The sequence below is a fragment of the Corvus brachyrhynchos genome, unplaced genomic scaffold (genome assembly GCF_000691975.1).
Source record: "Corvus brachyrhynchos isolate BGI_N302 unplaced genomic scaffold, ASM69197v1 scaffold70, whole genome shotgun sequence".
NCBI classification, from domain to species: domain Eukaryota; kingdom Metazoa; phylum Chordata; class Aves; order Passeriformes; family Corvidae; genus Corvus; species Corvus brachyrhynchos.
The window spans coordinates 2804446-2826382 of NW_008236217.1; the positions used below are offsets into that span (position 1 = coordinate 2804446).

At 45.2% G+C, this 21937-nt stretch overlaps 1 long non-coding RNA gene across 1 annotated transcript in view; it reads right to left on the reverse strand.

Moving 5' to 3' along the window:
* Positions 1–2026: 2026 nt before the first annotated feature.
* The window catches only part of LOC108449285, a 37878-nt gene continuing 17967 nt past the window's right edge, over positions 2027–21937 (reverse strand). Inside the window, exons 2-3 of the long non-coding RNA XR_001865434.1 lie at positions 3711–3818; positions 2027–3032 (exon numbers count right to left, since the gene is read on the reverse strand). This is a non-coding gene — a long non-coding RNA (uncharacterized LOC108449285). The remainder of the gene's footprint in view (positions 3033–3710; positions 3819–21937) is intronic.

A 21937-nucleotide genomic window follows, 5' to 3' on the forward strand; every position in this document is an offset into this window, starting at 1 on the left:
TACTAGTATCTTGTACTAATAAACACAGTTGTCTCTTTGGAAAGATGCCTCCAATCTGTTGATTTATTTTATATTAGCAGTGCTGTGAATGCTGGCTTCTCTGCTTTTGTAAGATGAGCAGCGGAAAAAGGGTTGCCTCACAGGAGAGTTATGGAAAATTAGCTTGGCCTTTTCTGTAAATACTGTTTTATGCCCATCAGCTGGAAGATTATTTCTGATCAATTGAGAGGGTTCATTGTCCCAGCCTTTCTGTTTGCTTCTGTCACGCCAAATTCTGTTCCTGCTTGAATTGGTTGCATTGTTCTTGCTGACTTCAGTAACACAAGAGCTTGGCCAAAAGACTTCAGTCGAGGAGTTGTAATGCGTCACTGACAACCTCATGGTCACTGTGGACAAAATGTGTCCATAAATGCAGGCTTCCTGCTGCAGTCAACCAGGCAAGCTCCAGGGAAGGTCCACAGCCTGCTCCTGTCCTGGTGGGAGGGGAAAACCCGGCCAGCTGCAGTTGTATTCTCCATACGGTAACACTCAAACCCAAGGGTTTGCTCACCCGCACATGGAAAACCTGAATGTTTTCAATTTTACTGATTGTTTTTTAAATCTAATCAGATTTCACTCCTGAAATGAGATAATGAGGCATCTCTGGAAACCACTGGGTGTGAGGAACAGAGCAGGGCTGCTTGCTGAGTGCTGCTGTGCACCACTGAGTGCCTGTCCCCTTCATCAGGCAGCTCCAAGACCCCCTTCCTCTTAGAAGGTGGAGACCTCACTTCAGTTACAGCACTGTTCAAAGCTTTCTCTTCCTCACAGCTCTTGGCCATCTCCCATGGCCTGCTTTCTAAGTATTTTTATTCCTCATTTAGAGCATGTTTGTGCTGGTGCTGTGGGATGTAAGCAGCAGCATCCCAGGAAAGGCAACTGCCCAGTGAGGACAGAGACTGCTCGAGATGATTCTCTCAAGCTGCGGTAGCTCATACCAAGAAGGACCACGCACTTTTGCTGTCTCATACAGCAATGAGGAAAAATGCTGGTTTTCCATAAGAACTAGCCCTAGATGTTAGGTCATCACTTCATCATGTTTATCATAGTTCACAGCTGCAGAGAAAAACAAAGATACAGTGTCTCTTGACATTCAGACAGCAGTTGGTAAGGAAAAGATCCAACAAATATGGTCACATGAAGAAATAAAAGGACAAGTGTTTGTCTGGGAGATGCATGCTTCCCTGGCTGAGGATTGTCTTGATTTGCACTGCTGTGTGGCTTGAGCACAGAGGGCATGAGGAGACGGGGCTTGTCCTGCAGTTTCAGCAGAGTTTATGCAGGCTTCTGTTTGGTGATGCCTCTAGTTGGGCTGCTCCGAGGATGCCATCACAGCTTCTCTCAGAGACTCTCAGTGAGCTCTGAGACCCTGTTAGTAAGACCTAAAACTGTCTTGGTGAGCCCTGAGACTGTGCTAGAGAGCGTTCACACTGTGGGGGGGGAAGCCCAGCTGGATGCAGGGTGCCCTGTCTCTTCTATTCACCCATTAAGTCTCCCTCACAAAGCAAGAATAAGAAGCATTATTTCCAGTCTCTATAAATTCTTCTGGTACTTGGACCTGACAAATGTTATTTTTACCTGGAACTGGAGATTAACTTAGAAGATTGACCAGGTCTGTTTAGGCCATTACCCACTGTGTGCTACATACGCGGAACAGCAGACGAGGGATGGGACTCACGGTAATAGCCCCCCTAAAACCTTCTTTCATTATCCTAAATTTTTGTTCAAAAAACCTAAAAACATGCAGGGAGCACAGATCTCCCTGCACAATATACCTGATCTCAGGTTTTTCCATCTGAAGCTTGTGTAAGGATTCCTCTGGTGCCACCAACACTGCAGACCCACTCTTGCATCCCAGTCCTCAGCCACGAGGTTCTGCAGTCCGTAATGCCCAGAGGCAGATAACAAATCAGAACCTTTCTACGCTTTGATCATATTCTAATATTTATATCATTTATTTGTTCTACCATGACAAATTTGCAGGAAGTTTACAAGGCCAGCCTTAAGCGTTTGCAACACTTTTTCCAAATTCATTTTACAAGTGTGAGTGCAGCACTTAGGCCCAGAGAGGGACTGAAAATCTGAGGATCCAATGGAGCATCCGTACCACAGCAGTGCCAGATTGCAAAGATGCCTCTTGTTGCGTGTACAATGCAAAGACCTTGGGAAGGACAACGTCAGCCTGGATGATCATATGGTTTATGCTTTGGGTAGCTACAGTACAGCAGGTAGAAAAGGGCAGCAAGGAGGGAAAGTAACGCAGTTTTCATGTGGTCACTGGCAACACCAGAGATGGACCTACATGTCCTGCTGTCCTTGTAGTATCACTGCCCAGGAGAGCTCAGGACCCCAGATTTGTCATGATATCTGCTTCCCCATCAAAGCTCCCCACTGTTCTGCCCAGGCTTCCTGGGGAAAAAAGTTGCAATTAGAGAGCTCCCTTGCCCTGCTCCAAGGGGGATTCAGTAGCAGCAGCTGCACCCCTTCCCCAGATGGGTGCCGCAGCAATATGGGGGTATTGGGTAGAGGAGCTTTGGGAACCAGATGTCCTCACTTTGCAGGAGCAAGGGAGACAGTGTGAAGTTCAGGTGCCAGTATACAACCCGTTGGCTGTTCTGGAGCGGATTCCATTGAACCCTGGCCTGTGCTGTCATTCTCCCCAGGCTGTGATGTTAGTTGTTTGCTGACTCCTGGTTTTGTAACACAAAAACTGCTCTACTTTAAGCCTTGCTTCTGCTAACCTCACAATTAATTTCAGCAGAGTTAACCCTGGTTTTAACTTTATTGCAGCCTGAAAGACTTCTGAGATAGGAAACACAGGGCAGTGGGTGGGGTTGTTTAAAGGCATGTTAAATACAATTTTTCATACCTGGGCAATCCCAGAAAGACATACAGCAGGTGATAACCTTGGGTGCCAAACATTCTGCTCCACTGATGAAAGCTCCCAGTACATCTGGGTGCCACACACACTCCTCTCCTCCCCGACAACTGATCTACAGAGAAAGAAGGGAAAGAATGAGCACAGTCATATCCTCAGCCATTTATTTAAGCTGTGGTTATTGACTATAGTGACCTTGTATTTCTGCGCATTACACAGCAGGTGATGTTTCTGTTTTGGATAGCATGTATCACTGAGGGAAGGGATAGAATATTTTGTAGAGCTCCAGCACAAGAGAAAGAAAGCACTGTGTAAGGATTCAATACCATTATTTAATAAGGAATTTAACGTAGCATATTTAAGCTCATACACTTATACAGCTCTTTTTTCTGTCAGTTACAAGCAGGAGTGTAAAGTACATCTCCCTTGGGATGGTTGTCTGTGCATCACTAATGATTACTGCTGTAAGAAGTGACCTCGTTAAATGTTCAAGTTAGAGAAAGATTTTACAAAGCTGGGCTATGAGGTATGAGGAGTTATTTCAAATAAACAACCCAAGCACATCTGTTTCGCTCTAAATGTTATCTTAAACTTTAGTGTTGGGTTTTCTGGCAGAGAAATCAAACTTCAGGCAGACTTTGAACACCCAGATATTATTTTCTTTTTTGTTTGCTGAGCATGACCTTTTCCTATGGCGGCCTCAAAGAGCTGGAGGGGCTGGATTTTCCTCCATTATACCGAAGTAATTCTTTTGATTGCCGCAAGGTGAATGCTGACTTCTCTGTTACCTCACCTGCTTGCACGGAGGTAGTGATCTGCCCAAGTGGTCTGTCAGCCACTTCCAGTAACATGGTCTTGAACACAGTGTTCCTGGCCCTGCAATTCACCATCATGCAAACAGCTGGAACAAATTGAAACCAAGCAGGAGACAGTATTGTTACCATATGTATTCCTTATCTTGATTTATGCTCATTGAGTACGTTTTTTAAGAGTTTTTAAGAACTCAAATGCTATCAAGGATTCTGGAAACTTCCAGAAAAAACAAAGACTACAGGTAGGAAGTTATATTTTAGAACAACATGTTTCAAATGCTGTTTGTTTTCCCCACAGGCATTCAAACATGATATATTTTTTCCTGTATTTTTATCCCCACTCTGAAAGCCAGGACAAAGTGCTACAAGCAAAACTGAAAAGGAATAGAAAGAGTATTCAGGAAAAGTTATCTAAAAGCTTTTTTATTTTGCAGACTGCTGCTTTTAGGACTGAGAGATAATGAAGGCTTGTGGGGAAAAAATTGTTTAGTGATATACTGTCTGATGTGCCCCGTGTCCAAAAATTAACATAACTTGAGTGCAAATGCAAATTTAGAGATACTCAGTGGAAATTAGTTGAATACCTTTAAGATCTCTTACATAGGCCTGGATCTACAGGTCTGACCAAGAAAATATCCTTGAAGAAGAAGAGAATCAGATTACATGAAAGACACTTCCAGCTAAGAGGGAGGTAGCACACTACTCCAGAGTACCTATCTAACTGGAAAAATGGGAAAATCTCTGTCCTTCTGCTGAACAAACAACATGACTCTACTGACCTTGAAGACAAGCACCAATTTTGAATTCATAGGATTTCACTTTATTGACCCATTCAACAACTTCAGAGGCATCAAGCCTGACCCACCCTAGTTTTAGGGAGAGCAGGGCTAGCAGAATACCTCCATGAGGTGGTAATTTGGGCACAAGTTTCCTCTGGCTGTGGCTTTCTGTGCCATCAGATGCTTGTTCATGAAGCCTCTTTTAACTCCCACTGCCAGTGCACATCAACAGGGGCAATTCCTGGAGCTTGACACAGGGACAGTGATACATACAAAGAGTTGTCTGCAGTGCCTAGGGAAGAGTTTAGACACTTCAAATCCAGTTTCCTTTGAGATAACCCTGAGTTTTGGAGCTGATGGAGCCAGGACCTCAGCTTTCCTCTGCCCTTCACCCTTCATCACCTCTAGGCATTACAGTGCACTGGCTACCAAAGGATTTCACTGAGGGCTACTCACTGCTCTGCCTGCAATGAGCAGGCTATGGTTTAACAAGAAGTGGCTGGAGGCTGTCCTATCCTTCTAAGTTTAGGACTGAAATTACTTGAGATGTTACCGTTCAATTGTTCAGCAAATTCAATTACTGTTGCTGAACAATATGTGCCGGGCTCTTGGGGATCTGCTGCTCATGGGCTGTCTCCTAAACTTCTTCTGACCTGTTGGACCTTGAGCAGATCCCACTGGCACTTGGCCCATGGGGCCAGCATTGACACTTTGCCCACTGGTAGGACTCAATGTTCCCAACGGGGAAGAGGCCTAGTCTTGCTGCAGGTACACACTAAGGATGATGCTGTGCAAGCCTGCAGCATCAAGGATAGATGGGAAGCTCTGTGAGGAGCAGCTGAGGTCACTTGTTCTGTTCAGCCTGGAGGAGACTGAGGGGAGGCCTCATCGCAGTTACAGCTTCCTCATGAGGGGAAGAGGAGGGGCAGGCACTGATCTCTTCTCTGAGGTGACCAGGGACAGGACCCGAGGGAATGGCCTGAAGCTGTGTCAGGGGAGGTTTAGGCTGGATATTAGGAAAAGGTTCTTCATCCAGAGGGTGGTTGGGCACTGGAACAGGCTCCCCAGGGAAGTGGTCACAGCACCAGCCTGACAGAGTTCAAGAAGGGTTTGGACAGTGCTCTCAGGTACATGGAGTGGTTCTTGGGAACTGTCCTGTGTAGGGCCCAGAGCCGGACTCAATGTTCCTTGAGGGTCCTTTCCAATTCAGCTTGTCCTGTGATTCTATTCTGTGATTCTGTGATTAGGAAAAGCCCCTTTGTGTCCTCAAACAGGATGCTTCAGCCCTGCTTCCAGGTCTTCCCATAGCACTTTTCAGGGAAATACTTTTGGCCCAATGATTAAGGCAGTGGTTTGGATGGGAATGTTCTTACTGCCTGGCTGCAGGAGGTGCTGCTTGCTCAGACCCTCTACACAGGTTCGATGGGCAAACTCACCCCTGTGCCAGACCCTCCAAGTGAAGTCAGCAGCACTTCCAGAGGTTGTCTGCCTGCAGCTCATACAGTAAGGTGATTTACCATCCCATTTTTAGGCTGTTCTGAAGAGGTACATAGATCAAAGCAGGACACCACCCATTCTCATTGTCTTCCTGCAAATCTGATCTCAGTGGCACACTTCCACTGGCTTCAACATAAATATCTTTAGGTCCACTATAAATAGAAATTATGTCAATTTTAGAAACAGTCAGAAATGCTTCCTTCCATCCTCTGCCAACCTTTGTCTCCTATTTTTAAGCTCTTTTTCCATTCCAGTCACTGTTTTATCTTCCCTTTAATGTCTTTGTACAAAAGCCATTAATCTACTGCATGCAAAACAGTCAAATGCTTCTGGAAAATCAAAATATTCTGCTACCCACTAAATTACCCTTATCTGTCATGGCAGTGGTATCTTCAAAGGGTTCCTGGAGAGTAGTTAAGCATGACACGATCCTCCTGTGCCTCAGTCTATGCTGGCTTCCTCTAATCTAGGGGGGTTTGGTCACTCTTCTCTCACTATATCCCTTGAAATGGCTCCCAAGCATTTTCCCCAGAACAAATGTCCAACTCACTGGCCATATTGCTTCCCAGATTGTCCTTAGTCTATTTTATTTTATTTTCTTAAACAAAAGTTGTCTTTGCCAATTCCCAGTTCTCACATAGCATTTTCCCTCCTTGGACCTTTTACAAATATGACTGCTTCCTTCCCCGATTCCTGTGCATACTCCCTCAGACACCATAGGGTCTGCAGTGTGGGATCATAGTGGATTTCTGCCACTTGGTAAATCCTGGGTGCACTTCTAGACAGAGCTTTCTCTTTTACAGCTGGAAATCTGATCTCAGACCTGAGCAGGCTCTTTTCTCCAACAGAGTTTAAAGTTTGCATTTTCCTGACATCCGTTACCTATTCTGTTAATAATTTTGTTCAACAGCTAAAAAACAGTTTGTTTTTTAAAAAGAGAATATGTCTTAGGAAACTAAAGCCAACTTAAACCAGCTGCCTTGAACAGAGTTTCAATACTTCTACTTGGAACCAGAGGATTGTCTCAGGGACAGGGAGCAGGAATTGTTGTCCCATCCCCAGGTAACAGGCTGCAGCAGGGAGGTGGAGACAATAGGTAATTCTGCATCAGCCAGAGACATTTCTTTAGCTGGATTGTCTTGCTGCAAAAGACCATGCAGGTTCCTGGGTGCCCAAGGTCAGGCTTTAACACAGTCACAGTGTTTAAGTACCGTGTCAGAAAGTCCATTTGGGCATACTGAGGGGAGAAAGGCATCAGCAGAGAGCACTAACTCTGTCTGTGCTCCTTAAAAGTGGGTTTTTTCTAGATTATTAGCTCCAGGCTCCAAATACTGTTCAGTACTGACTAGGTTCAGGTGTGATCTTCTCCTCCCACACACACATATTGCTAACATCTGTTAATATTCTTCTGGTTCAGTTTCTCAGCCCAGGAAGTGCTAACCTTGACACGCATATTTAATTTCAAGTGCAGCAAGACTGTTGATGGTAAAGCACTTACTGAGCCTGCTTGGACGAATACATAAGTTAATAGCTTTCTGTTGGACTCATGTATATGCATGATGTTAATGACAGCTTTTACGTGGATTCCTGCAGGGAAACAGTGCACACTCTATATTAATATCCTGTCTCCATTTGACTCTGCAATTTCACATATTAATTGATTAACAGCAGCCAGGAGGAATGAACAACAAGAACGCCAGGCCAATTTTGTAAGGCCTGGCCAGCACATAAAGGGCTTAATGGATCTCTGTCTGCAATGGACCCAGCCTTGACCTTACTGAAAGTAATGGCAGTGCTGTGCTTGTTTCAACTGCAATTAGTAGAGATTCAATGGTTATACCTCAGGAGAGGAGATCCAAAGAACGTGAATACCACAATGTCTCTGCTTCATAACTAAAAATACTGATTTCTATACATAGAATTCCTTGGCCAAAGCTCATTCAGAAGTATGAAACTACCAGCTGATAGTCATAAATGAAAAAAAAAATCGAGCTAAAAAGCAAGACGGGAACTTCCTTCTTTCTAAAACTAGCCTGACTTCTTCCCATCCTCTCAGTACACTGCTTTTGAAATCAGAAATCACTTCTTGGCACTTAGACTGATCTGTAAGCAGTTTTAGATCATTTTAGTTTATATACATGTAGTTGTGTACATGTATGCATACTCCACAGAAGTTTCCATGTAGGGTCATTTTTATAGCTGTGAGAAATCTGTCCTCTTCAGTACTCCTTTCTCTAAGCAGATTTGGGAAGTGCAATTTTCCTGGTTAAAATGAGTCATCTGGACTCTGCAGGTATGTCCAGGGATGCCTCAGGCTGGCCTGGACTTGCCGTTTCAGGGAGCAGGAAGACCACAAGGATCACTGGTGTCCTGACACTCCCTCATTGCCCATTTTCCTAACACCACACCCTGTTGGAACTCCCAGATCTTTTCAGTAATCCCTGAGGGTCGTCTTTCATAGAAAGAATCTCCTTCTGGCTTGTGAGGATGAATTACAACCACTTTCTCCACCAAAATGTAAGGACAAAGTCTTCCGTGTCAGTGAATGAGGTGCAGAGCTTCCATGGGGCTGCAGGCCACTCTCCCTGGCATTGGTGAGGGCACCTTCCTCCACCTGAGCAAGTCAGAGCATCTTTCCTCTCCACTGGCAGCTTGAGGGCCATCAACAGCAGGAAAAAGAGTGTCTTCTCCTGCTTTTGTTCAGCGTGCCTTTAGTGACCTTTCACTAGGGAACTAAAATAAAGATGTTGAAAGGTTTTTAACTGAGTCAACCTCTCACTTCCCTGCAGCCAAAACCACTTCACAACTCAGATGCTTCTACCAGCACTGCACAAACAATGATTGTTTTCTGGAAGAAAGCTTATATATATAAGGATTGTGTTATAAATCATCTTTTTCATCACATGTCTAATAAGCATGAACAAATGTCAGGCAGAAAAGTTCTTAGAACTTTAAAGTGGTCTGTAGACTATTAATGGGTTATTCAGGGCTTGGGATTGGGGTTTTCAGTGAGATGCACTCTTTGTTTCATCTCTTCATTCCCAGAAAAAAGTCATATCAGAAGATTTAAAGTATTTTCTTCTGAGGTTGGTGAGTTGCTAGCATAAGCCAACTCTTTCTTAAATGCATAAACCCATCTAAGTGGTCTAGACATTTCTCCATTTTTTTCAATTGGTTCATTTACTTCTTGCTTACAAAATTTGCATTTAGTGTTGGGTAGGTTTCATTTGGCATAGGTCTTCTTACTCATGGTTTTCAGTGAACTGCAACCTGAGGTCAAACACTGGGCTATCAGTGGGCAGGGAGTAAGGTTGTTCTGCTACACATTTCCTCTTTGACCTGGTTAAATCAGGTTGAAACAGCCTGTCTGTGCTTGCAATGCTTGTTCACTGAGAGAGGATGAGGATTTGACATGCAGTAGCATTCCTGAAGAACCTCATAGTGACTGTCCTGGTGGCAGAGGAAGAGCCTGTGTCTGGCACAAGCTAAGGAGCTGGCTGGAAGACCTATGGTTGCTGAAAAACAAAGACACACATGAAGTAAATCAGGAACACATCTAAGTTCCTCTGCTTCTTCAGTCCTCTTGGCCAATAAATACAATAATAAAGAGCCCTTAGCCCTTTTTCTCCCATTCATTGTGTGTCTTGTCAATATACTCTGCAAATTCTTCTGGGGCAGTGACTGGCCTTGCAAGGAAGCTTTGAACTCCAGAGACATGTTGGTCCATAGGGCCAGAGGCACAGTGCTCACCTTCAAGCTACTTCTTTGTTTGATACTGTTTTAATTTTGGTTTGACACTTTAACTTTTTTAAGGAAATGCTATGTTATGTACTGCTAGCCGCTCTGTGGTCCCCTCAGTGACAGGGCAGAAGTGCTCATCACACATACAGCAGTGCATGGGACTTCCCGACCAGCCTGTACCCAACTCCAGTGTGGGTCACTCCCTGATTTTACCAAGCCAATCCCTTCATGCTCATCTCCAGCATCTGAAAGGCCCAGCTAAAAGATTTCTTCCACCAATCAGTTTTCCGACACTGGTTCTCTTGAATCGCCTTCTCTGATGAGCCGACGCAGCTGTGCTCAAAGTCTCTCCACTTTTGCAGTGGCTGAGAGCTAAGTAGTTGCAAGCCAGTCCACAAGCCTTGGCTGAGGTATCACCTTGGTAGCTGCCCAGTGACCTTCAGGCTTTTTAGGTTACACATGGAATATACATGTGCAATTTCCCTGGCACCAAGGCAGGGGACGTGAACACTGCCTGCACTGGGGTTTTACAGGGACGGGAAGGGCTGTGCCTAGGTCCCATCAGGGTTGGCTCATTTCACACCATCTCTGAATCCTCCAGTTTGTTTAAGCAGAGCAAAGGAGGAAGTGGAGGCTCTTTTTGCCAAAGTAACCAAAGACAGAGGGAAACAAGGAAAGGAAACCCAAAACGCTGATTAAAAAGCCTGTTTCCAGGCTCTGCTGTAAGGTGATATCAAGTGACAGGGAACACACACACACATCTCACCACTTCCTCTATCTTGGAAGATGACAGGAAGGATGAGGCCATTTTGCTTTGAGGATGAGCTTTAAGTTAAGCCCTTAAAATGAAACAAAGACAATTTGTAGACCCCTGATAAAAACCCTGCATGTGGTATAGAAAGTTTCCACTGCTGTTCAATGGCTTTGTTATAATCTTATCGCCTGCTGCTGACTTATACAAACAGCTGCCTCCTACCTACTTATCTCTGTAGAAGAGCGGGGAAAATCACAGCATATAACAAAGAGCTGTGGACCACACATGCACACATTCAGAAAGTCCCATGCACACAGGACTCTGAATTTTGAAGAGCAGAAAGTCTTCCATTACGAAATGCAGTATTTACCTTCATCTTGTTCCTGTTCCTGCTGCTATCAGTTATACTGCAAATGGTGTTTACTCTCCACCAAGATTTGACCCAAGCAAAAGAATAACTCTTACAGCTTCTCATGTCGCAGTTCTCACTCTTACAGCTCCTTGGGAGCAAGTTTCTCCATATTAAGTTCTTCCCAGTGGAAGCATGTTTGAAATGGTGCTCCCTGTCCTTCTGATGAAGTGGAGCTCACCTGAATGTCAAAGACACAGCTCTGGCTCCTTCATGCGTAGAAGGAAATTAAATAATTGCCTCCATCTGGAAAACTTCAAGTCTGGAAAATGGTGAATTAGGGTAGCAGCTTCTAGCCATGCTGCTGTGCTGAAACATGGATGCTTTGGGATGAAAGCTGCCTCCAGTGAGTCATCTGCTTTGGCCTTGCTTGAAGAACATGGTGATCTCTTACTTGCAAAACTTGTCCAAGGATAAGGTGTGTACAGGGTGCATGAAAGGCAGGAAGCCTATTTTGTATCACTGATGTACAGGTTGCCCAGGGAGATAGCAAAGTCTCCATACTTGGAAATATTCAAAAGCATTTTAGACATGGTCCTGGGCAACCTGTTGTAGAACATTAAGAATTCACGTTCCCTGTCCTCTTTGAGAAACAACACTGTCTTTCTGCCATATATTATCTAACAAGCCCAGTCCTGGTTTTCTGCCTTCTCTGACTTCTCTCCCGTTCTTACTCCTGTGGTCCCTCTGGCATGGAAGGACTTGAATCCACTGCTCTGACAAACAGAGTAAAATAGTTCTCATATTTGAGACCTCATATTTTAAAGCCACAAATCAGTTTCCAAACTCAGCTGTAAGTCTATAAGCCCAGTGTGATTTCCCTTAGACCCTCAGGACTTACATGCACTAGGCAGAGGTCAGAGAGGGAGCCCATAGGACTCTCTCGTGGAAAGGAAGATTTTCAAGAATGCAGATATGGTCCAGCAAGGTCCAGAGCATCCCAAGATGCTGCTCTTGATGCTGAGTGTCCAGTCTCCCAGCAGCCTACACAAGGTGCATCCATCTCCGTGGAAGCAGAAGTTAGCCCAGAGCATTGGTTTTGCTGGGACAGCTGTACATAGCTCAGAGATTTTCAGCTCATTATTCCCCTTAACTTCCAAATTGAATTTTGCCCAGGCCAAATAAAAATCACTGCTCAGAATCTGGCAGTCAAAGTATTCTTTCCTGAGAAAGGCACTTCACTGTCCTCCCTTTTTTTTAGCCCTTTCCTCTGAATCATCACAAGAAGTTGGCAATAAGGAGAACACTGGACCCTTTTGGTCCTTTTTCACACAGGTCAGTTGTTTGCACAAGCACAATTTGCTTTATGAGAGACGGAGACGTCACAAAGTCCTGGTTAAGCTTCAGTATTTATTGTGTATCTCTGGTGTTTAAACTGACAGAAATTCCATGCTTTTATTTTGTTTTTGCTAATTTGGGATCTGCTCCAGGGTCAATTTAATCCAGAAGCAAGAGTCTTCCTAAACACAGTGAAAACATTGGACCGAATAGCCGTAGCAGTTTCTTAGTAGGCAATATGTTTATTTGAAATACAAACTGTAAAGTATAACAAGGCTTCTACTAATTTGTACTGTGAATGGGTGAAAAACAAAGCTCAGTGGAGTCAGAAGCTCATTTGGTCATCTGGAGGCACAGATGCCAATTCTTGAGTTGTTTTCTGAAAGAGCTGTGGTGTTTCTACTGTTCTCCTGGGAAATTGGCTGTACAGCTCCATGAGGGCTTGAGGATCTCAGCTTTCTCACTCCTGTGCATTGGGAAGGGAAAGGTTGTAAATATGGAACCTGAAGGTTCAAATAGAAGAGGGCATATAAACTGGACCTGAAATCTTGTTATCTTAAAATCTCCTGATTATCAGCCCTGACCCACTTGCAATAAGCAACACTGCAAAGGCTGATTTAAAATCTGAACTCAGACTAATCCATTGAAGATATTTGCTCTCTTAGGAGATGCAGCAGGAGAGCCAGACCCCCCTCAGCCAGAAAAGCAATAATGAACCTGACAAGGAAGCCCTTTCTGGTTTCATTTCTGCATTCAGATTTAAGGGAGGAATACAGATGTTTTTTGAACCATCTGAAAATGAAGATGCTCTTTGAAATCTTTTGCTAGTATTGTGTTAAGGTGTTTTTGAGAAACTTCCATGCCTATAAAATGAGGTGGATTAAAAAAAAAAAAAAAGCAGGAGTTTTCAAACAGATCACCACAATTTAATAGATTTAAGAGTAAGAGATTTGAAACCTCTCTGAAAATCTGCAAAATATGCTGGAATGGATCTTCCTGGCAGGTGTTTTAGCCATGCTGGACAATTCTGTGAAATAAAGATAACTCCCGGCTGTACAAGAGGCAGTTTTCAAAACTAATTATTTTTCAGTAACTGTTAGTAGGACTATTTCATAAAGCCAGCCTTGCTCTACTTAAAGGCTCTCATGTCAACACCTTTTTTTCTTGACCAAACCCAGCATTTTCCTGACCACCACCTTTCTAGTGAAGCTCTACAAAAGGGTTGTGATGAAACGCAAATCCTTCTGAAGCCTGCCTGGTTTTGGATTTCCTTATGAGCCTGAAACTCGACCCATGTTCGTCCAAAAGTTCAGTAAGGGTTCATGAACTTTTCTAGCCCAACTGGATTGATTTATGATTTTGTGTCACAGCTACACGAATCACGTGGCTGCGGCATAAGGCGCAGCTCGGCAAGCCTGAGCGCCAAGCCAAGCAAATCAGAACCGTGGCCTCTCCCCTTCCACCCTCTCCTTTTCCCAAAAAGGGTGGATGCTGACTGTACATCCCCAGTGGCTTTCTGGGCCATCATCAAGTAAAAGAACCAGTCTTTAGAAAGCTTTAAGGCATCTAGTTGTGCTGACCCATCAGGAAAACAGTTCAATCTCACAGGGACTCAGCCAAAATTTAAAAAAAGAACAAAGCAAGAAAACAGATGCTCAGAATTAAGTATCTTAATTTTTATTTTGTTGACCAAATAGCTGGGCTGATGTCCACACGCGGCTGAGTGTACAACAGCTCCTGGTTTTAATCAGAGCCATTGTTTAGATGACCAAGTACAAAGAGGAAGAAACCTCATACTGGTGCTCCTTGGAAAAATCTGTCCTTCCGCTGCAGGCAGTGCTGCTGGCTGCCTTCCCATGGAGGAGACTTCCTCAGGCTTTAGGCAACCCTTGGTGGCACATGGGGACACACAGTGACAGATGAGGAACTTAGGAAAGTATAAAGGCAATTCGGTACCTTCCCCACCTGCCACCTTCCTGCCTCCCAGCCTGGGTATCAAAGGATCTGTTCCAGCCAAGACATGCCAAAGACTGTGTCTGCATGGTCCCAGCTGACATGGAGTGGTTCTCCAGCCCTCATGATGCTCTGCAACTTGCTCAGTATCTCAGGAGTACCTGATATGTGTCTGATGGCACTGTAGTGACTGAATGTTGTCACTCCCCTGCTCTGTCCTTTTGCACATGGATTTGGATTTTCTGATCTGGAAGTTGGGCACGGAAACCTTGTTCCACTCCAGCTGCTTAGGATTGAGTGTTGTGCTGTTAGGATGTGGTGACAGTCCTGTCAGGCAGTGCAGAGCTGCAGGAGGCAGTGGCACAAGGCCACAGCCCCAGCTGCACTCTGGCTCAGCCACTCTGCCACTGATTGCACAGCTTTGAATCTAGAAGCAGCACCAGGTGATCCCTGCAGTAATGTAAACACAAACAGGTCTGCATTTCTCTTAGTGGGTAGCCTGTGCCTCTCTCCCAGAGCATCTAACGCTGTCCTTACAGTCGGAGGTCCAGGCCAGATGCAGTTGCAAGTGCCTGGTGGGTGCTGGTCCTGAGTGTCTGCTTTGTCTTTGTCAGGAGCCTGTCAGCCTCACCCACAGGAGCAAAGGCAGGTGCTGGCCAGGGTGTGGTGGGGAGGCTGCACTGTGGTGCTGAGCTGGAGGAGCCAGTTTCCCATGTCGAGAGCTGAGAGCAGAAAGCTTAGTGAAGGCTGGTGCTGCAAAAACAGATGTTTCAAGGATAATGAACGTCACAGCACCCGGTAAAACCAGCAGTAAAAATGCTATCAGGTTCAGAGTCTTGTCAGATTCAGCCTGGGTGTAAAAAACTGAGAAGGAGCACTACTGTCATGCTCCTCCAGAAACGTACCAACTTGCATGTAAAGAATCTGCTGGTCTCGCTGCAGCGCCTAGGCACTCCCAAGAAGAACCACTGAAGACTTCTGCGGCATCTGCAGAGACACTGCTGCCCAGTCACATGTAAGGACAGAGCAGCTCCTTGCTCACTGGTGCCTCTGAGCAGGAGAGGAGCTCCCTGTGTCAGCTCAGCAAGCGAGCAGAGGGCTTCAGCCCCCTAGCTCCTGGGCCAGGACTTTCCCTTCCACAGAGAGCTTTGAATCCCCTCTCCCGCATCAGATTAATGAGTAGAAAGGAATTTTTAAAGTATGTTCCTAGGTCACTTCTGGTTTATCCTCTGGGTTTCCTCTCCTCTGATGGTACCACAATGCGGCATCTGCCACGTTGCCAAATGTGGAGGAGAGAAGGCTCCAGCATGCACAAACAGAGCATGGTGTCTTTGGCAGCTGGTAGAGCAACTATCTCAGGTTTCCTTTCATTTTAATGGTTCACATACCTCTCTCCACGTCTGTGTCTGATTTTCAGGGCACGACCTTGATTTTACATCAAACATTCCCTTTGTCTCTCCTCATCCCACTGCTGTCTGTCTAGATTACCAACATTAGAGCTGATCTTTCTATTAAAATGCTCAGGTTTTATTATTTTTCTAACCTAAAGCCCATCTAAAATGCAAAGCCTTGTTCATCCTTTCCTCAAGGGCTCCTGCACTTTGATTCCTCCTCCTGTCCTCTGCTGACAGAAAGCTATGAAGTGAGGTGCATCTTCAGGGACAGAAGCTGGAGGCAGCCGTCATCCTCTGTATGCTTACACATAGCAGAGATAGCCACTGTGATCCTACTCTTTTTCATAAATCAGCTCATAAACACCCCACATCTGGAGCAGTTCCTGCATCACTGGCAGCTGTTGCAAAATTAATACTGCTAAAGTAGTCCTACCAGCAGCTCAGGTACACCCCTGTTCCTCAGCACCTGAGTGCTGCTTATGAACAGGACTGAGGAATTGCCCAGTGCTTTTTTATAATTGAACATTTGGCACTTGGTAAAGATGAGGTTCAGATAACTAAGCATAGATAGTAACTGTGGATAATTTTGTTTCTGATGTAGTTTTCAACCTGATCCCCACTTTAGAGGGTTAGGTCTTTTCATACTACACCTAGCACCCCAGCATCCTTCAGGAGCCAGTAGGGATGTGTTCTTTTTCCCCTTTTCAGCTTGGAAAATGACTGGGGATTTCACATAGTAATTTTGGAAAGCAGCGCTGCTTGACAGCTCTGTCTCACCCCCTAAACCAAGGTCACCTTCCCTCTCATTAGTTCTCATTTGGGGCTTTACAAACTAAGCCTATCTCTGCTTCTGTGTAGCGGCTGCCGAGCTCTGTAACAGCAGGAGGAGTTGTGCCCAGCTGCCCACTGCAACCGCACACCCTTCTCCTGAGCAGTGCCCTGGGCCACTCTTTGCCTCTCCACAGCAGCAGTGTACACGTGTGAGTTGTGAAATGCCCCAGGACCCTCTCAGGGGAAAGGCCCTGGGTGCTATCTCTGTGGGAAACTTCCCCCTGGTTAGTTTACCCAGTGAGTAATCCAGCATGGAGGCTGTAAGTAATGAATAGAAGTCACGTCTCAAGCCTTCCATGTGAGCAACACTCAGAGAAAGTTTGGACTGTCTTTGCATTGTAATGACAGCTGATCCAAAGATCCAAGATTTAGAGAAAAATTGTACTTAGAGTCAAGTATCAGGGCTATTCCCCCAATAGCACTGGGGTCCAAGACAGGGTCCTGAACTCATAGCCTACAGGGACTCTAAACTTGTTTTTGAGACTTTTTGGAAAAGGTGAGATACACTACAAGGGGTAAAACCTTCCCAGGTGATAGAGAGCATGGCTAAAGAGAAGCCAAGCTTAAAAATCTTGTGAGGGGACGTTTACGAAACAGCAGCCAGCAAAGACAGAAACATTAAAAAGCTAGGAATAGAAATGTCCCTCGATTCCCATTTCCTAACTACACGTGAAGGTGTGCAGGTAGATGCATAGTGGAGCTGACAGCCTGTGACATGACTGCCTGTATGAGCCCTGCTCAAAGAAGGCTCTGCCACCAAAACCCCACCATGAACTTGCTGTGCTCTAACCCACGGGGTGACCTCAGTGAAGTTCAGCCCGGTGCAGGCAAGATGTTCTGGGAAGATTCCCCACCCTGCCCCTCAGGGCTCTCGCCTGCTGTCACAGGCCCTTACTAATTGGATACATCTGACCTACCGGTGTCTTTGAAAGTCCTCCAAGGATCTGTTTCAAGAAACACATTTGGTTTCATACTGAATTTACAGAGTGAAAGTTTTACCAGCTGGAGCAGTCCGAACCAAAGCTGGTCTCTCCACAAAGAACAAATCACATATTGGATACAGATCCCTCCTCGTTTCAGCTTTCCTCTCCACCTACTCCTCTCACTTGCCAGGAGAAGAGACTGGAAATTGTGAAGGTCTAAACCCCACTCTCTGGGGACAGAGTTTATTAAAAGATCAACAAGTATAGATTCTGTTTTCTTGCCCTGAAGTCCTAGCTTTGCATTGAACAGCTTTTCCAGAAATTTCAAGCCAAAAGTAAATCACAATGAAATGCAATGCTCCAAATGTGAATGGCCAGGTGAATGGCAACCAAGGAGAACAAAACAAGCACTAATCCTGTCCATTCAATACCTTTCTAAAGCTCCCCAAAGTCAGAAGGCTTCTCTCAGGGAAGATCTGCTCCTCCATGGACTCCGAGCACTTCCCAGAGGAGATGAAATAGCACTGAGTCCCAGTTACTGGGATGGACTGGTGAGTGATTTGCATGAGGAAACTTAGTAACAGAGGCAGCAACAAAATCTATGTCTCCTGAAACTGAGGATTATCTCTCCAATCAGGCTGCATCACCTTTCTGTAGGCAGCATTGCTGTGTGGGCATAGCTATTTTATATTTCAATTAACTTGGACTTAGTAAAAGTGAAAAGAGCAGCATCTTTTGTGCCTTAGACCTCATCTAGGTGAGATTAATGACCCAGACAAGAAAACGCTGTCATTTGTATGGCTGAGCAACATCCTGAATTATTTATGTTTTGCAAATTATATATCTGAATGATGTATCTAAAAGACAGTGTTGATTATACATACTCAAAAGTCATGAAACATTCAGACAATTGTCATGTAGATAAATAAATTCAACAATTCCCATAAAGATATCCATTAAGAAATGAAAAATGAGTCATTACAACAATATTAGCTCATTTCTAGATGGAGCTGGTGAAACAGCTAATGATAATGCAGAATAGTTTGATTAATATTTTTGTTCTGTACTTGAAAAGAAATAGATGACATGTTGAGATGACATAAGCATGATAAAGTGCTCTCCAGTGCATCACTGAGAAGAATGACAGGCAACAGCTGTTAGGGATAAACAATTTTAAATTGCAAAATGCGGATATCTTATACCCTGAAGTCCTTAAAGGACTGTCTGGGAGATGTTTAGCTTGTAGGCATTCATTTTTAATAACCCCAGGGGTCCCAGAAAATTTCCAGTGGACTGGAAAAGGTCTAAGTGTATGCTAATGTTTGGAAAAAGACAAGGTGGAAATATCTGACATGAACCCCAGACCAAACAACAGAGAATATGACACGGGATTCAAGTACAACAAAAATAAAAGAGAGAGAGCATCAGTGCCAGCTAACACTGTTTCATGGAAAACAGATCTCATTGAATTTTCTGTTGATTTTGTAAAAAGTGATTGATACATGTAGCTGCCTGGAGGCAAACCCTGGGTGAGGCACCACTAGGCCACACACAGCACTTTTGGGGGAGAATGACAATATTGCAACAGTTCCAGACAGTGTATAAAAGAGTTGAGGGGCTGCATGGCTGACAGGCACAAATGGAGGTGGCACACATGGGAGCACTTCTGGTGGTGCTCCCTGGTGACCTTTTCTAGACCTGACACTTAGCAGCATCTTCCTCCAGTGATCTGGAAGGAGAAACTATTGCTACTGATAGAATTAGCAGGTGGGACAGGCAGGAAGCTGAGGGGGGGTTGATGATCCCAGACAATGAAGACAATTAGGAAGCTAAAGTCATTCAGACAAAATTCTCTTCAGTAAATTAAAGAAGCATGTTGTGGAAGAAGCAAGGAAGACAGCTGTACCTACTGTGTATGGACCTGTAGCCTGAATTCCTATAGCCTGAATTTTGGCCTCCTCATGGAAAAGCAGAACAGCTTGAACCTGTGAGATGATGATACCAGAAAAGGGCTAATGGGCCCTTGGTGAGAGTGATGAAGGGGCAGATGTGGTTGTGTCAGGACAACCAAAAACTAATAAACCCCTGCAGGAAACTGCTGGAGGAAGATGGCACTCTCCATGCTGGAAAGTGCTTCCCTGAAAGCTTCATCAGTGCTGAGGTGAAAAGGAAGGAGCCTTTCTCCTTCTGGCAGCATTTCCCAAGGTGGAGTTGCAATTGGTAAAGTCACTCAATGCCACTGCAGCCTGCAAGGTGTGTACCACAGCCACAGCCCCTGGCACTGCCTCGCTTTGACATGATCCCTCCAAAAACCCATGTGTGAGTTTTGCCTGGATTCTCTACCATCAGCTGCAAAAGTAGCTGCTGTGGTCTGTCTTCATTCCTACCATCCAGGACTGTGCTTGTGTCTTGAAGTGAAATGAACAAGGCGAGCCAGAAGGGGCAGTTGCTCTTCTTACCAAAAACTTGGTTTCAGGCTTAAACATTCTGATTTTCTGCTGTAACCATCCTATGGAACAGCTGGAGGCTGCTCCTGGGCACATACTTTCTTTCCAAGTTTTGACCAACTTGTAAGGAAGGGATGGAGAAGGAGCATATGAGGCCACACCATGTGGCAATGGAAAACTTTGTCACTACAGTTAAACAAACCTCACCCAAATTTTTTCCAGTTGTACCCAGCTGGATTCTCCTTGTACTTTTTTCCCCATGAAGCCAGCTGAAACAAGAAATAGGTGCATCACATTAATACCACACAAAGGCCCTCACAGTGCAAGTCTCACGGGTGGGGAAGCAGAGAGCACAGCAGCCCCTTTCCTGCAAAATGCAGCAGTGGGATCCCACACAGCTCCTGGGATGCAGCAGGCAGTGCCATAGGGAAACACAGACTGTGCCTCACCTTGCACCCACTGACAAGGAGCACTTTGTAGCATGCTTTGCACCACAAACTGCAGCCTGGTTGCCTTGCTGCTCCCTGAGGTAGGATCACTTTCTTACTTGCATTCCCTCACAAAGACCACATTGCTGACCCACTGGGGCTATTTCTGGGTACTGTGTGGTGTGCAGTTAAGCTCCTTCATCCCATCAACCCCAGCACAAAGAGATGTTGCTGGTAGCCATGGGCTGCGTCATCCATGGGCTGAGGTTAATATTTGTTTTCATTTAAAAGGAAACAAAAAGCCACTGGCTTGGGAAGCTGGAGTGGTGAGGACACCAGGTCCAACCTGCCAGATGGCAGCTCTGCATGGCAGTGAGGATGCTTGCTCTCCAGGGCCCCAAGCCAGATTTTCACCAGGGTTTGCACTGCACGTGCTCACAGCCAAGCTGTTCATCATCCCAGTCTAATGGCACGCACAGAAATTGTGCCGTTCTGGCAAAGCTCGGAGCACCAGCATCTGGAGGAGCTCGGATGGGGGCATCCCTGCCTGGTCCAAGTCCTGATTGCAGATGATGAAGTATCCTGGCGGAAACCAGACAGAATTCACAGCATCAGGCAGTAGGTGATTAATAGGCCATTACCAAAAAGTTGTGATGTCACAGACTCAAGCTGGAAGGGCAGGAGGGAGCTTGCCTGGTGCAGGTCAAATAGACTGATTTTGGGAAATAAACATTCCCGCGTGGTTACTTTTGAATATCCCCCTCTGCAGTGCTGGCAACACAGACATACCACCACACAGAGGGCCTAGAGGAATCAAAGAGCCACAGCAAAAGGCTCCTGGTCCATGAACGAGAAAAGGCTGAGATAAAACTGACTGCTCAGTTTTGCCTGAGCTGAGTGCCCTGTAAATCACCAGTGCGTTCCTCTTCATAGACAAGCAGTCCTTTCAGTGACAGCACAGGCTAATGTCAGCTTCCTTGTCCCTTACACTGATCTAATTTTGCTACATCAGAGAGAAGCTTATGAACCCACCTGCAGTTGGAGTGTGCCAGTGCAAATAACCTAGTGAACTCTTTTGCTACTTAGCTTAGATAATAGAAAGCCCTTTTTTTAATTTCAGAAGAAAACTCCCTTTCATTCCATCTATGAACATACCGTGTTAGTGTTCCTGGGAGCAATGGGAGGATTCTGTCTGGTGCATTACTGAAATGCTGTCATGTTTATTAATATTTTCAAATCAGCCAAAGTCCCACGCACATCATTACACAGGCAAACAATAAACAAACATGCATTTAGTAAATTTCACATCCACCACGAAGGACTGGTTATTGTATCACAGGATTAGCTACACATGCTGCCTCTTGCTGCATTCACAGCTCAGCAATATCAAACCCCTACAAAAGCCTTGGAGACTCCCTGGGTGCTGCTCTATTACCCTGCCTGGCAGATAAATGTGTGCAGGGGAGATCAGTGTAAAGCATTGTGCAAACATGAAAGGAAAGGGGGAAATGAACTGCTTGTCATGTCCCAAAATAGGAAGGATCCAAGTAATCAGTGTATCCCATCTGCCCCTGACATCCCAAGGTGCTCATTGAGATGCAGAGGGAAGTGCAGCAGGGTGATGCTGGCCAAGGGCACCCTGGCTTGGAGATGGGCAGCTCTGAGCCAGCACCTGTTTCCCTCGGGGTCAGATCCAGCCAGCACCCGTCACTGCCACCACGAAGACAGAAAAGCCCCTTCATGACACCAGAGGATGTCATCTCTGGGAGAAGAA